The 15,139-nt window shown below is 39.4% G+C and overlaps 1 protein-coding gene across 4 annotated transcripts in view; it reads right to left on the bottom strand.

The window, feature by feature from the left end:
- AUH (AU RNA binding methylglutaconyl-CoA hydratase) overlaps positions 1 to 15,139 on the bottom strand; it is a 159,790-nt gene that overhangs the window by 47,943 nt on the left and 96,708 nt on the right. The gene's annotated exons all lie outside the window — the stretch shown is intronic.

Here is a 15,139-nt window from a genome sequence, read left to right as displayed (position 1 = left end):
TCCCCTGGGTGTTCAGGGGAGTGCCAGCCTGGGCTGAGCAGGACCTTCCCTTTTGATGCTGGACATCTTTTCATGAACTTACTTTTTAGTCACACATCTCTGGTGAAATGTCTTCTCCAATCTCTTGATTAGTTTTTAAGGCATTTTTTTCCCCTCTTACTACTGATGATGACAGTTCCTGACACACACATAAAGGATGCAGGTCCTTCGTCAGATCTGTGATCTGCACAGATTTTGCCCCATCTTGGACTCTCTGAATATTCTCCCAACAGGGATAAGAAATAGCTTTCATTTTGATCAAGCCCAATATTTACAGTTCCTTCTCACATAGATTGTGCTTTTAACATCTAGGAGATCTTAACTTTCTACCCCAAGAGCACAAAGAGTGTTTTTCTAAATTCTGTGTAGAAGTTTTATACTTTTAGGTGTCATGATTACATCTATGATCCATTTTGAGCTCATTTCTACACGTGGTGGGAAATACAGATCAAAGTTAGTTTCTGTAGATAACCAATTGTCTTTTCCCAATATTCTGCCTTTTTATTTTAAATGTTTACATCTGTATTGTTTTTGTCTTTAAGAGGCCTACTGACACGTCTTCAAAATAAAGTATATTCCTTTTTCCTAAAAATATCTAAAAGTAGGGGCACCTGGGTTGGCTCAGTTGGTTAAGTGACTAACTCTTGATTTTGGCTCAGGTCATGATGTCAGGGTCATGAGACTGAGTCTGTGCTGGGCACCACACTTAGCGTAAAGGCTACTTGTCCTTCTACCTCTGTTCTTCCCCTGGTCTTTCTCTCTCAAATAAAAAAAAAAAGTAAAAAAATTCCTTAAAAATACACCTAAAAGTATTAAGGATATAACAAAGAAATACTAAAGGCACGGATTCTTAACAATGTTGGATTTTTGACAAAAGATGCCCTGGCCTAAATGCTATAAGAAAGCCCAAGGGAGGGGGAGTGGCTCCAGTGGCAGTGGGCACACAGCCCAGGATGCTGTCAGGGCTACAGGCTAGGGCACAGAAATTGCAAGAGTTAGCAGATGAGCCTTCACTCTGACCAGCTCTCACTTACAGGATACTAATGTTTGCCCTTACTGTTTCTCACTAAGATGTAGTTACACACACACACACACACACACACACACACACACACACACAAGCACAAATTAGAGCACTGTTATAATGAGCAGGCTGGCCTAACAGCATTTTCTGCCCATGGTCAATAGTATAACAGATGTCTATGTCTACAAGATGGAGCTCCACTGTAAGTGACAAAAGAGAGGAAAAAAAGAAATAAGTAATGAAAACAGTATTTCTAAACACTGGCCTAGAGTTCTATAAACGCTCTGGTGGCTCTGTGACACACGAAGGAAACAGTATCTCACAAACCACTGTGTCAACCCCACTTTCCTGTTACCTCACCCCTGCAGCTGTTCTTTTAGCTGATTACACAAAAGTTGTCTCTTCAGATTTTTTTGTAGCAGTAATATAAAATCAACAATGTAACAGATACACTAATATACACTTAATGATCAAATGCATCTGCCTTTGCTCATAATCATGAATGTGACAGATAAAAAGTATAAAGACCATGTCCAAAATGTTTATCAACCACTCTTTTTCTTAATTCTAAATTAAAATTTTTAAAATTAAAAAACCTCAGAGGTCCTTTGCAAACTGTAGTCACTAACATCTTGTTTTGGAAACAGAAAACTGGAGAAATAAAAAAAGAGCAGAGAAGTTCTAAAGGGACGAGCCTGTACCTGAAAAGATGGGCAGCGTGTGGCTGCTGTGCCACAGATGACCCAGGGTGTCCTATGAAAGTCAAGCACCCTGCTGGCCCCTCCACCCTACATACCCTCAAGACTCGCTCACCCCAGCTTGTCCTGGTGTGTACATCTCGCTCACCCCTCTGGAAAGTTATTTTCATACCATAGTCTTATCAAACCATTCTGCAAAGGGCCATAAAGGTCACTGTATCACTTAGCAAATATTTACTGTTTCCAAAGTTCTCATTCTCTGCCAGGTCTGGTGTAAAGCTTGGGAGTAACAAGAACTCCCCCCGCCCCCGCCCCAGTATACAGCTGAGTCTTCTGCACCCCAGGGAGCTGCAAGACACGAAACCCACTAGCTGAAGTCACATGCTTAGTGAGTATTAGATTCTCAATCAGTAATTAGAAACCTTAAAAAAATGTTGAAGGCATATTCATTATGTTTTCTTCTCACTGGAAAATAGTACCCATCATTTTAATCTCATTAAATATAAGAGAATTTCAAGTCTGCAGGATCTAATGAATCATGGGCATTCTCTTGCAGTCGCCTCCCCATCCAGTCTCCTATCGGACTGTGGACTGTTGACTCGCTATCAGGGGCTCTGTGTCCTCCCACTCAGAAAGGTGCCCATGTTTCCCTTCTGGAGGACTCCTATGTCACCCAGATGGACACCCTTTTGGGAGCACTGGAGGCAAACAAGGGCCCAAGGAAGAGAAGGGATTACATGTGACAAACTGGCAACTTCCCTCAGTGCGCAGAGAAGCCGTGAGCCTGTGGACATCTCTGCTGTGGCCTAAGAGAAAGGGTGATGCCCTGGGAGTCTGGGGAGCTGGGGCTGCAGGGTCCCCGTAGGGAGGATCTTTGGGAGTCAGTCTTATCACTTTATAGGAGAGAAAGATGATGACCATGCCACTGGAACCCCTCAGCAAGATCAAGCATGGAGCCTCTGGCCAGTTCCTCTGCATGGCAGTGAAGGGCCCCCAAAGTTTGGGATACACCAAAATACATCTGTCTGCATGCTGGGATCCCTCCCCACCCTCCAACTCCACCACAGAACTGTCTCCTCTCACGGGGCTTCAACAGTGCAGGTGTGCCTGGTCAGCAGTGGGAGTACTCATACATCCAACCTGTTGGGTCTGTACTACTTACAAAATAGCTGAGTTTCTGAGAGGAGTCACTGGGCAGTGGAAAATACAAGTCAGTCACTGGCTGATCGTGTGCTCACTACAAAAGCCAGAAGCTGTGGTTGCCACTGAGATAAGCTCCCAATGAGCCTGTAAAAGAAAAAGGGAAAGGGAGCCGAGTGTTGCCACAGGTCAGGATGGAGGGGGCATCCCCTGCATTCCTGCTCCTGCTCCACACTCCTTCACTGAGAAGCCTCCAGCCTGCAAGCACTCTGTCCAGCAAACACTGTGATAAACCTTCTCTGATCAAGCACACACCACTGCACATCACCCCTCAGTGTTGTGATCCTCCAACTGTACTGGGTGGGGCAGGGGGGAGAGGGGGCAGCCCGGCTTACGTCAATACTATCACCATCTCAGCTCCTGCACGTTTGTCCCCTCTGCCCTTAAATAGTTTTCTGTGTCCAGCTGAGCCACCAGAGCTGTTAAGGAAATCCATCCATGTCTTGTCTTTTCTTTCTTTCTCTCTCTGTTTTTGAGGGGTGGGGATGCAGGAGAGAAGCAGAGGCCATTTCTGAAAACTTTAACATATGATCAAGGAAGAGCTACATGACAAGAGAGGTGCTTGTAAAAAAGCGTACAGCAAAAAGTGAGCAAGGGATGTTTATCTAGCGCTCCATTCATGCCAGGCCCTGCTCTCAGTGCTTTATAAGCTCACCTCATTCTCACACCCGCTTTGAGGGGCGGTGCCCTAACTCCCACTCTAGGCCCCAGAGGGAAGCATGAACAGTGCTGGGTCTTCATATGTGGGCGTCACTACTTTGCAAGACTGTGAGGTTGACCTCACAGAAACCCAGACTCCCCATGGGCTGCATGAGCACAACTGGTCGGGGACACTTAGGTTAGCAAGGGGGTCAGGTATTAGAAAGAAAGAGCAAAAGAATTTGAAGTCAACCTATTAGGGTAAGATACCACTGGATGTGGATGTAACACATGTTTGGACTACCCTGGAACAAAGTTACCACGAAACCCTCACGGCAAAGAAACAGTATCACTGAAATTGACCTTTTAATATGGAAGTACCACAAATATCTTCTAATTTTCACATTATTACTATTGGACTATAATCTTATAGAGTAGATGAATATTTAATGAGTAGGAAAACTTTGTTTCTATACCAGTTATTACTTGTATTGTTTTAATTTACCATTTCCTTTAAATCCAATTTATGAGTTATACTTTTTTTTTTAAAGATTTATTTATTTATTTATTCATGATAGACACAGAGGGAGAGAGAGAGAGAAGCAGAGACACAGGCAGAGGGAGAAGCAGGCTCTATGCCAGGAGCCCAACACGGAACTCGATCCCAGGACCCCAGGATCATACCCCAGGCCAAAGGCAGGTGCCAAACCACCAAGCCACCCAGGGATCCCCTGAGTTATACTTTTTAAAAGTCAACTAGGGTCTATTACTCTTTAGAAAATAATCCATCATACAATTTCTTAAATAAGGAATTCTCACTGCTTGAAATGCATTTAAAGCAAAGCTGTATCGAATGAACATTACAACCTTGGACTACATGTAAAGGATTTCTTTCTTATCCAAGAGAAATTTCGAAAAATTAGTTTTGTGGCCACCATTCTCATGTTTAATAGAATGCACAGGCTAGGGGCCCTCTATCTATATGACGTAATGTGAAGTGAATGAAACACAACCCTTGGCCTTAGCAGATACCCCGATTTCAGATTTCCAAAGCTATCAATAAATTATGACATATCCTGAAAACGAAGCCTCCTGTATCTTCCTTCGTATTACACTAAGTTCATAAATACATTTCACAGACCCTCTGTGAAGGCAGAAACTAAACTATGGCCTATGATCTAAGACTCGAGAAACACGTGCGAGACTGCTAACAGAACAGAGGTGGCCCTGCCTGCCTCGCCACCCAGAACAGCCATTTCCCTGCTTCCACTGAAGGAGAGGCCTGTCCTGTGCGCTGAGGCCCTGGCGCCCGTGGCTTTGTGGCTTTTCTGTGATTCTAAACCTCAGGGTCTGTGGAGCCGCAAGGACTGTAGGCAGCTGCAGCTCTGTTGCTGCCTCCCTGAAGTGGTTTCCTCAACCCCATGTGGCTCCTTGAGGACCAACACTACAGAACCTTTGTCCTGACTGGTCGGTCAAGGTTATCTAACCATGTCTCTTGGCCGTAGATAATCTCTGTATTTCTTAAAGGCGTTAAGACAAGTAATTCTCCTGCATATAAACCATATTTCAATGGTCCTAAAGAGAGCGCGATTCAAGGAAACAAACTAAAAGTATGTGACAAATTAGCATAACAAAGTCAAGTAAGAGAAGAGTGGAAAGAATTATATTTCAAAGTAACTAAAATGGCAAGAAAACTACTGTCCATTTGGGCAAACTTAAAGATCCATATCCAAACTAAATAACAGAACGAATGTGACAAATCAACGTGGACTGTCTTGAATGTACAGGCTAACGTCAGAGACCAGGCAGAAGGAAAACTGCCAAGGTGTCAAGAGAGGGTAATTTCTGGAAGGTGTGCGTACCTCGATTTCTTAGACTTTGGATTTGGGGCTACCGCTGCAAGGTACTTAAGTGGTGTAACAAAGCGCCACGCTGGGCTCTGGTAAAGTCTTCCAGGAGGAAGGAAGGGCAAGGGCAGCATGGAGGTGGGGAGGGAAGGCAGCAGCCCTCCACCCGCAGCTCAGCTCAGGGCCCAAGAGTAACAGGAAAGGTCTCCAAAGGCTGAGATGGGGCACAGATATTGAGATGCAAAGGGCAACACTGGTAAGCAAAACTCAAGCCTTCAATCCCAGGACGAGCTGATGCTTTCTCCGGGGAGCAATGTAAGTTATGGAAGGTTCTGGAGTAAAATTAATTTGGCAATCATCGTATGGACATAAATGTACCAAGGAGAGAGCATGACCCTAGAGCCTAATTATAAGACGCTAGATGAGCTCAGGCGGCAGGTAATGGAAGCCTGGATTAACAGAGTGGCTGAAGAAACAAAGACGAATTCTAACGTAAGAAATGATTAATGTCAAACACCAATTGCCCAAGCATCTCCTCAGTTAATACAAAAAGTAAACAGCTGTCCATGTGAGCAACCACGTACGTGCCGTCAGTGCAGTGTGTTTACAAGTGAAGATTACTTTCCTAATGCCAGAGCACTTCTATTAACTAACAACAATCCCAAATGGCAGAGTGGGTTAAGCAAAACATCTAGTAGGATCAAATATCCTCAGTTAGCTATGGGACCCTGGAGGAGGCCAGGTCCCAAAGACTTGGTTCCCACATCTGGGATATGGGAGTAACCTACCTCTTAAACCTCAAGGAGAAACATGAGACAACGAGGTAATGCCCATCACACGGTACCTCACACACACAACAAACTCAAAGTCAACTGAAAATGTTTCAGCCTGTCACAGAAAAGGGGCAGTGAGATTTAAGTATGGATGTATATAAGGTTATATATTCTGTAAGTTCCCATTTGGGTCATGAGTTTGGAAATGTAGACTTCTGACAGTCTTATAAACTCACTAAACGTATACAACACCAACATATAGGCATTTCTCAGCATTAGGGCAAACTAATTAAATGCTGGCATGCTATTTACCCTCAGGGTAGTAAATATAGTCATAGCTAAACTCAGCATAAGAAGTTTCATATTCAAAAGCCTAAGAATGATAATCCACATTACTGATTATATCTTTCATCATAGTTGAAAAAATTTTAATATTTCCATTTTAAATGGTCTCAAAAGAGCAGTTTTTCCATGAAGGTATCATGAAATACAGTGACATCATATATTTTATCTAGTTCTACAGTTTACTTGCTTTTAATTTGCTGCCCAAATGTGTAAGATGTGAGTGATGGCAGCGCTACAAAAGAATGTAATTTTTAAAAGAAAAAGCTTTGCACAGCTGCTTGTAATAAAATAACCAAACCTCGCAGCAAAGGCTGATTAGATAAAGATAAATATAGTAACACATGCATAAGTCTGAAATAGATCTAAGAAAAACTGTCACAGAGGACATTTCCATGACTGTCCTGACAAGCAATTTTTAATAATTAAATGTGCCTATGCATGTATGGTTTTATAGAAAAGCTATTTATAATGCCCCTTACAACTTCACAGCATCATAAAACTGCATATTTTTTTAAACTCTCAAATACTAACTTGGTACATAGTAACTGTTTACAAATGACCTGTATTATTTAAAGTAAAAAGCATAATGTGAATTAATTTAGAAAATGTCTTAATTTTCAAAAATGCACTAATTGCTCGCAAAGTGAGGCACTATAAATTATGTGGCTCCATTTTAGACATAGATAAAGAACAAGTTCTAAGTTCTGGCATGTTATCCTCTATTTACAGGAATTAAATACAATTAAATTTAAATAATGTCGTAAAAACATTTTATTTCAGCTTCATCTTATTTTAGAAACACCAGAGACTGATCATACATAATATATGGAAGTATTTGAAGTTGGTTTTGGCTAGTCTATTAAAATCAGTTAGTGAGGCTAAACTGTAAAACAAATACACATCTACCCAGATTGTGCCAATTAAGTTTATGCTTTACTTAGTGGCATAAAATAACACTTCATATAACTTACCCTAAAATAACATCTGCTAATAAAACTATGACCTAGATTATTGTGAAATTCTGACACTTCTTGCAAGGATACAAGGAGGGCTTCCTTTGCTGCCCTCTCCCTGACCCCTGCTCCCTGACCCTACATGCTCAAGACCATTTCCCTGGGTCTGTTCTCACACCAGCATCGCAGTGTCTTGGCATCTTTACCTTTACACTGTGTCTTAAAATCAGGCAGTGTAATTCAGCCAACCTTGTTCCTTGAATCTCCATTTAAATTTTAGAATCATTTTCCCATTTCATACAAAAAAGGCTGTTAGGGTTTAAACTAAGATTGCACTGAATCTTTTGACCAATTTGGAAAGAATGGACTTCATAGTAGCTCATCTTCTGACACATGAGCATGTTATGTGTCTCTATTTATTTCAGTCTTCTATCATTTCTCTCTGCCATATTTGATAGTTTTCAATGCAGAGATTTTGCACATATTGACCAAATATTCCATATTTTTAGCACTATTATATGAGTAATAGTTAAAATTTCATTTTGCGGGACATCTGAGTGGATCAGCGGTTAAGTGCATCTGCCTTCGGCTCAGGGCGTGATCCTGGAGCTCTGGGATCAAGTCTCACATCAGGCTCCCTGCATGGAGCCTCCTTCTCCCTTTGCCTATGTCTCTGCCTCTCTCTTTCTGCACCTCTCATGAATAAATAAATAAAACTCTTTAAAAAAAATAAAATTTCATTTTGCAATATACAGAAGTATAATTGATTTTTATGTATGATCTTGCATCCAGAGACTCTGCTGGATTCACTGACTAATTGAAACAGTTTTTGGTGAGATTCCTCTGAACATGATCATAGCACCTGTGAAAACACAATTTTAATTCTTCTTTCCAATCAGCATGCCTTTTATTTCTTCTACTTGCCTTATCCCACTGGGTACAGCCTACGGTACGGTGTTAAGTAGAAGTGATCAGAAGAAGAAGTCAGGACCTATTCTCTCCTCTTGTGTTTTCTGAAAGGATTTAGGTAGATTGCTAATATTTCTTCCTTGAAAGGTTGATAGATTCCACCAGTGAAGCCACCTGGGTCCATGGTTTAGTTTGAGAAAAAAAAATTTTTTTAATTACAAAGTCAATCTCTTAAACAAAATACATTAGTATTCAGATTTTCTATTTCTTCTAGTATCAGTTTTGGTTCTCATAGGTCATTCCAGTTGGTCAATTTCCTAGCATAAAATTATACATAATAGTCTCTTAGAATCGTGTAATATCTATATAATTTGTTGTGGTGGCCTAGCCATATTGTTCATGCAGAGTCCTTTTTCACTAATTCCCTGCTCTTAAAAGCAGAGGTTTAAGTTCACTGATCCCAGATCTTTCATTTTTTCTAACGTAGCCTTTTTTAAAACTGTAATGTCTCTCTAAGCACTGCTTTAACTACATCCCACAAAATTTAACCTTGTTTTCATTTTCACTAAGTTCAAATATTTCCTATTTCTCTTGTGATTTCTTCACTGACCCATGGATATACTTTGAAGTGTATTCTTTTATTTCTAAGGATCTGGAAACTTTTATATATTTTTCAGTTACTCATTTTTAATTCAACTCTGTTGGGGGTCAGAGAATATAGTCTGCATTATTTCAATCTTTTAAATTTATTAACATTTATTGAGATTTACTTTATGTATTTAACACCCATCTTTCTGTTTTGATGAATATTCCATGTACAACTTCAAAAGAATGTGTGTTCTATTGTTGTTGGGTAGAGTTCTCTGAAAAAATCAATTAGGTCAAAGTTATTTCACAGTGACATTCAAGTTTTCTATATCCCCAAGTGCTTTCCATTTGCTCCATCAGTTATGTAATCTCTGGCAAAACAGATTTCTTTATTTTTCCTTTTATTTTGGGGAAAATTTTGCTTTGTGTATTTTGAACTTCTGTTATTATACTTGCATGCATTCTTGGGATTCTAAAACCATGTTGGTGAATGCACTCTTGTGTTATTATGAAATGTCTCTATGACTAGTCAGATTCCTGTCCTAAAACCTAGTTTCCTGGTATTAATATAGTTATTAAGCTCTCTTATCTATTGTTAGCATGTCATATCTTCTTCCACCCTTTAGTTTTAAACTATCTGTATCTTTACAGTTAAAGAGTGTCTCCTACAAACAACATATAATTGAGTCTTACTTTTCCAATCGGTCTTACAGTCTCTGCTTTTTAATTGCACCTTTCAGAAAAATTTACATTAAATATAATTATCAATATGGTTTTAAATTTACCATCTTGATTTTTGTTTTCCATTTTTCTCATCTGACTTTTATTACTTCTTTTCTTGTCTTTGGGATTGATCATTTTTAAGTGTTCCATTTTATCTTCACTATTGGCTTATTATTAGTCTTAAAAACTTTTTAGTGGTTGATCTACAGTAAAGTAGCCCTTCTCAAACAGTTTTGTGAGAATGAAGCTAACAGGAAATGGTATGACTATTTGTAAATCTCCCAGTGACAGTACGTAGCTCCTAGGTGCACAGGACAGAAGGTACAATAAAGAGCTTTCACTGGCATCAAATTTGAAAACACTTTGGTCATTACGTTTTCAAGTATTTCTTCTTTCTCAATCTCCACTCCTAGCATACAGACCCCAAGTATAACATGTTACACCCCTTGGTCACTGAGCCTGAGCCTCACAGGTCACTGAGACTCTATTCATTTTTTTAAAAGTTTTATTTATTTTAGTAATTTCTACACCCAATGTGGGGCTCAAACTCAACCCCAAGATCAAGAGTCACAGGTTCTTACAGATTGAGCCAGATGGTGTCCCTAAAGTTTTTTTTTTCCTTCGTGTGCTTCGGTTTTGATTTTCTACCTCTGGGTCTTCATATTCACTAAACTCTTCTTCTGCAATATCTAGTCTGTTAATTTTGCCCTTTTTTCATTTCAGAGACTGTAATTCTTAGTCCTTTCAATTCTGTATTGTTCCATTTTATAATAAACCTTATAATTCTCTCGATTATGCTCATTTTCCTTTTACATAAATATACATAAATATAAACATCTACTTTGAGTCCTTTTCTGCAAATTGTATCATCTCTCTTGTATCTATTTCTTTCTGTTCACGGCTTACTCTTCAGGGTCACATTTTTCTGTTTCATCCTGTCTACTAATTTTTGATTGGTTACGAGACATTACTTGACTATGTCCTGTGCTACATTTCTTGTTTTCTTTTAAAGCATATTGGGCTTTGAACCACAGGCAATTAAATTCTTTGAAGAGCAGGTGGTCCTTCTGAGGTAAGTTTTTAAGCTTTGTTAGGGCAGGTTTAGAGAACTGGTTAAGTTAAGGCTGGTACAACAGCCCTCCTAGAGAGAGCATAATCCTTCTGGGTATGTACTTAATTCACAGTGTGTCCTATAAAGCCTCTCTACTCGGAATGTGGAACTTTTCCAGTCTCTCTTTGTAAAGTCTGGGAGTTGTTCTTCTTACAGTTACCCGGTCATTCTCTGGACAATGGAAGCACATTGTAGTGTTCAGCAACAAACTCAAGGTCACCCCTGTGCAAGTTTCTGGAACTATTCTTTGTTGTAACTCCTTCTCTTCTGTACTGTTTCCTACACATTTAATCCACTTCAGCTTCCCATGGGACCATCTCAGATGGCTTGGATTCTACTTTCTTGTCCTGTAGTCTAGAAAATGCCTCTAGGAGGAAAACCATGGTGATTTGGGAGTTTTCCTTGATTGACTGTTTTGTCTCAGGACCATGGATATGTACTATCTATATACAGTTGTTTCATATATTTGCCCAGTTTTCTAGTTATTTAAGGTAGAAGGTAAGTCTGGTCTCTGTTACTTCAGCATGGCTGGAAACAGAACAAGGATATATACCTCTGAATTGGACATAAGATAGAAGCTTTGAACTGGACTAAACGGGAGTGTTTCTCTCTTAAGTAACAAAAAGTGACCAGAATTTTACTGACTCAATCAAAACCTCATTAACAGATGGAAAAGATTTTTTAAAGTTTAGTTGAAGGCAGTAGGTAAGAAAAATAAAAGCGTATCACGTTTATATTTCACTTAATTCACAGTTTTCACTAAACTATTTAGTTCTCTAAATATATATTTTGCAAAATGTTGTCCAAATACATTCGAGTTATCAAAAACATCTTTAAAGGGTGACTTGTATTCTTTACTGCCTGCAAACCTTAAATTCACATTAATTGTATTCCCATAAAATTTAGTGCAATTTGGATTCAATCTATTTTCCAACAGCAACACTTTAATGTAGATTATATTACTAACCAGAGAGAGATTACTTGAGGATAGGAGGATCCTTTATAAGAGGTAGCAAAGACCAGGGCCAGTTGCCATGGTCCCTCTCCTCCCCTCAAACACAGTTAATTAGACAGCAGTATTTCCAGTGAACATAAACGTGGCCTCTAGAACTCTTGCCATGGTAAGTCAGCACACGAAAGTAAACTTAATGGCCACTCCTACCCTATTTCAAATTCGAGCTAAACTGAAAGAGCAGTTGCATGGCCCAGGCACTATTGGCAACTACCTAACAGATGTTACCTCATTTAATTCTCACAAAACTATGTGGCATTGGTACTTCCACTATCTTCAGTTAATGATGAAAAAACTGAGTAACATAAATAGTAGGCAAGCCAAGAATCAAATCTAGGTAGTCAGTCTAGTTCTAGAGTCCAGAGTCCATGTATCAGAGACTGGCAAACTATGGCCTGTGGGCCAGCTGCCTATTTTGTAAGTAAGAAGTTGTTTCTGCCAGGATGAGGGAATACAACTTTTGGAAACAGCGACAAAGTAAAAAGCCCCCAATGAGAAATTTGCTTAGAGAGGAATAAATGGGAATCATTAATCTCACTTACAAGGATCATAAAAATAAAGAGCCATGGCAATAGGTGTCTTTCTGGAGGCCATTCGGTTGTGCTGATATTGCTGGGCAATATGTCTGTGTTTTGAAGTAATATATACATTTTCTTTCTAGCTAATTCTATATAAGGTTTATCTTCAGAATAGAAAATGAATATCACAGGACTGCAACAGATCTTCCTTTTCGAGTCAACTTGAAATGACCAAATGGAAGACACTGTTGGAAAGGATCTTGCGGCCCATCCTCACTCCAGTATCATGGTTTACTATACAGGATATTATTTGTGTCATCAATGTACTCTGTCTACCAGATTCAGGCCTGAAACTGCAATCTATGAAAATAAAACAGAACTAAATTCACGTATACTCTTTCCACATAATTGACAGTACAAAAACACAAATGTTTTTAGGGGGAATAATTTTTAGATTTAACAATGGATAAAAGAGTTACTCATTTAATTTGTTGTTGTTATTGTTGTTCAATGTGATGGGTAGGTACAAAAAGCCAAGAGCAAAGAGAAAATTTTCATATTACTTTTTATCCCTAAGGCCATTATCACATCAATTCAGGCAATTACTTAAACTGTTAACTCTCTTAGTTAAAACTTCATTATAGGTCTGGATTAGTGAAACACTTGATTAGGAAATACTGAATTTTTTTTTGTCACAATATGCACATATAGAACAAATATAATACAGAAGAATTTATGTGTGTCCACCTTTCCTGCCCACCTTAAGTCCCATTCTCCAGAAAAAAAAAAAAAAATTTGACTGTTTTTTTGTTCCTCTCATAGTTCCCTCTACACATCAAAATCATAAGCATAGTTAGGTTTCCAGATTTAACAGCCTTACACAAGGTCTAAAGGTTTTCCTAAATTTAAAAATCAGAATTTAACTCATCAGTCTTCAACTATCTGTCTCAATTTTTAGCCCTTCTACTAATTGTGATTATTAAGTATATAGAGTATAATTAAATTTCCTATTACACTAAGGTGGCATTGTGTCTCAGTTCCTCACTGACACTGGAGTCATAACACACTTTCTTCTGATGATGTCAAGACTGTAACCATTCGCACCTTGAAGTTAACAGCAACCAAACCTTCTTTATTATAGTCTTGTTCTAAATGTTGGAAACCAAGAGCTAGCATCTACATTACGATATGTAAATATGATTTAATGCCAAGCCAAGAGGCTTGCTAAAATTACATTCAATCCTTTACAAATCCAATGTTAGGATCTCCTGACCACTCCAAGGACAGAAGAATCCTAGTTTTAGGATTGAAGGGACCCACTTTTCCCATGGAGTACTTAAAACCAAGGCCTTTCTTTCCTCCTACCTTTGGCTATGTCAGGAATTTTTCCTAGGGTTTCTAATTGCTTCTTTCAGGAAAGGTAGAGTTGAAGGAGAACAGAGGCCATTGCCAAGGTGTTGATCCTTGTGTTCTTCCTCAGTTTGGAATGGCTGTCGTTTGAACCTGCTTTACAGCCAATATTCATTCTTCCTGCAGTTGCTTTGGCTGCCCAATCAGGTTGACTACTCTGCTTCCCGGGGTCAATTGTCTCTTCTTGTTTACTCTCCTGTTTTGCTGCTGTACACGTTCAACTCTTTTCTTAATAAGGGAACTTGGGAAAGCTAACTTTTCTAGTCCTCAGACATCTCAATGTCTTTTTTCTGCTGTTGTAACTGAAAGTATTTTGCCAGATACTGAATTCTGAATTTAAAAAAAGTATGTTTACCTTTGGATTTTGTTGGCAATACATATAGTATCTAGCATTACTGATGAAAACTTTGATGCCAGTTGGACATTTCTTCACACATGCGGAACTTGTTTTTCCTCCTCTCTGAAAATTTTTGCAATCTGACCTTCACCTTTAAGGTACTGAAATTTTACAAATACATACCTATGGGTGACTTGCTTTTACTAATTGTGCTGGGTCTCAATTGGGTCCTTTTAATATAAAAAACACAACTCTTTCCTGTAGAAATTATCTTTCTTTGCTTTTTTGTTTGTTTGTTTTGTTTTAATTTTATTTATTTATTCATGAGAGACAGAGAGAGAAAGAGAGAGAGAGACAGAGACAGAGACACAGGCAGAGGGAGAAGCAGGCTCCATGCAGGGAGCCTGACTTGGGACTCGATCCCGGGTCTCCAGGATCAGGCCCTGGGCTGAAGGCAGTGCTAAACCGCTGAATCACTGGGGCTGCCCCCTTTGCTTTTTTTTTTTATAATTTTCTCTCCTCTCTTTCCCTTTAGTTGCATGGCTGCAACTAGTTGCACGTTCAAATGCCAGGTCCGGTTCTTGCTATTGTCTGTCTCTCACATTGGAGACATTCAGTTGCCTTGTTACTGTACATCATCTCCCCTTTCCCTACTCTGTGAATGCTGTCCTCTTCCTCCTAAGGCTACTACCACCTTTCCCATACAATGGAAAATAAGGACAACAGTGTGGTTGGCTGGTTCCGGCCCCACCCAAATATCACACTCCTGCCCAGAATCCCTATTCCTGGACTCACACGTCCCCCAGCTTCAGCTACACAGTCCTGGTCATCAGACATCAACTCCAGGTGACTCTGAGGATGCCATCCAGGAAGGTAAAATGAAGACTGGACTAAATGTCAATGGAGTCAAACCCTCCTCACAATAACATTACCATTGAAAGTTTACTCATACAACACTTTTCTGTTATACTTGAAAGCAGAAAGTACTTCATCCAAAGTTTGAATCAGTTTGG

This window comes from Canis lupus, chromosome 1 (assembly GCF_048164855.1).
Source record: "Canis lupus baileyi chromosome 1, mCanLup2.hap1, whole genome shotgun sequence".
NCBI lineage: Eukaryota > Metazoa > Chordata > Mammalia > Carnivora > Canidae > Canis > Canis lupus.
Note: the sequence above shows the minus strand (reverse complement) of the source record. Positions and strands in the feature narration are given on the sequence as shown.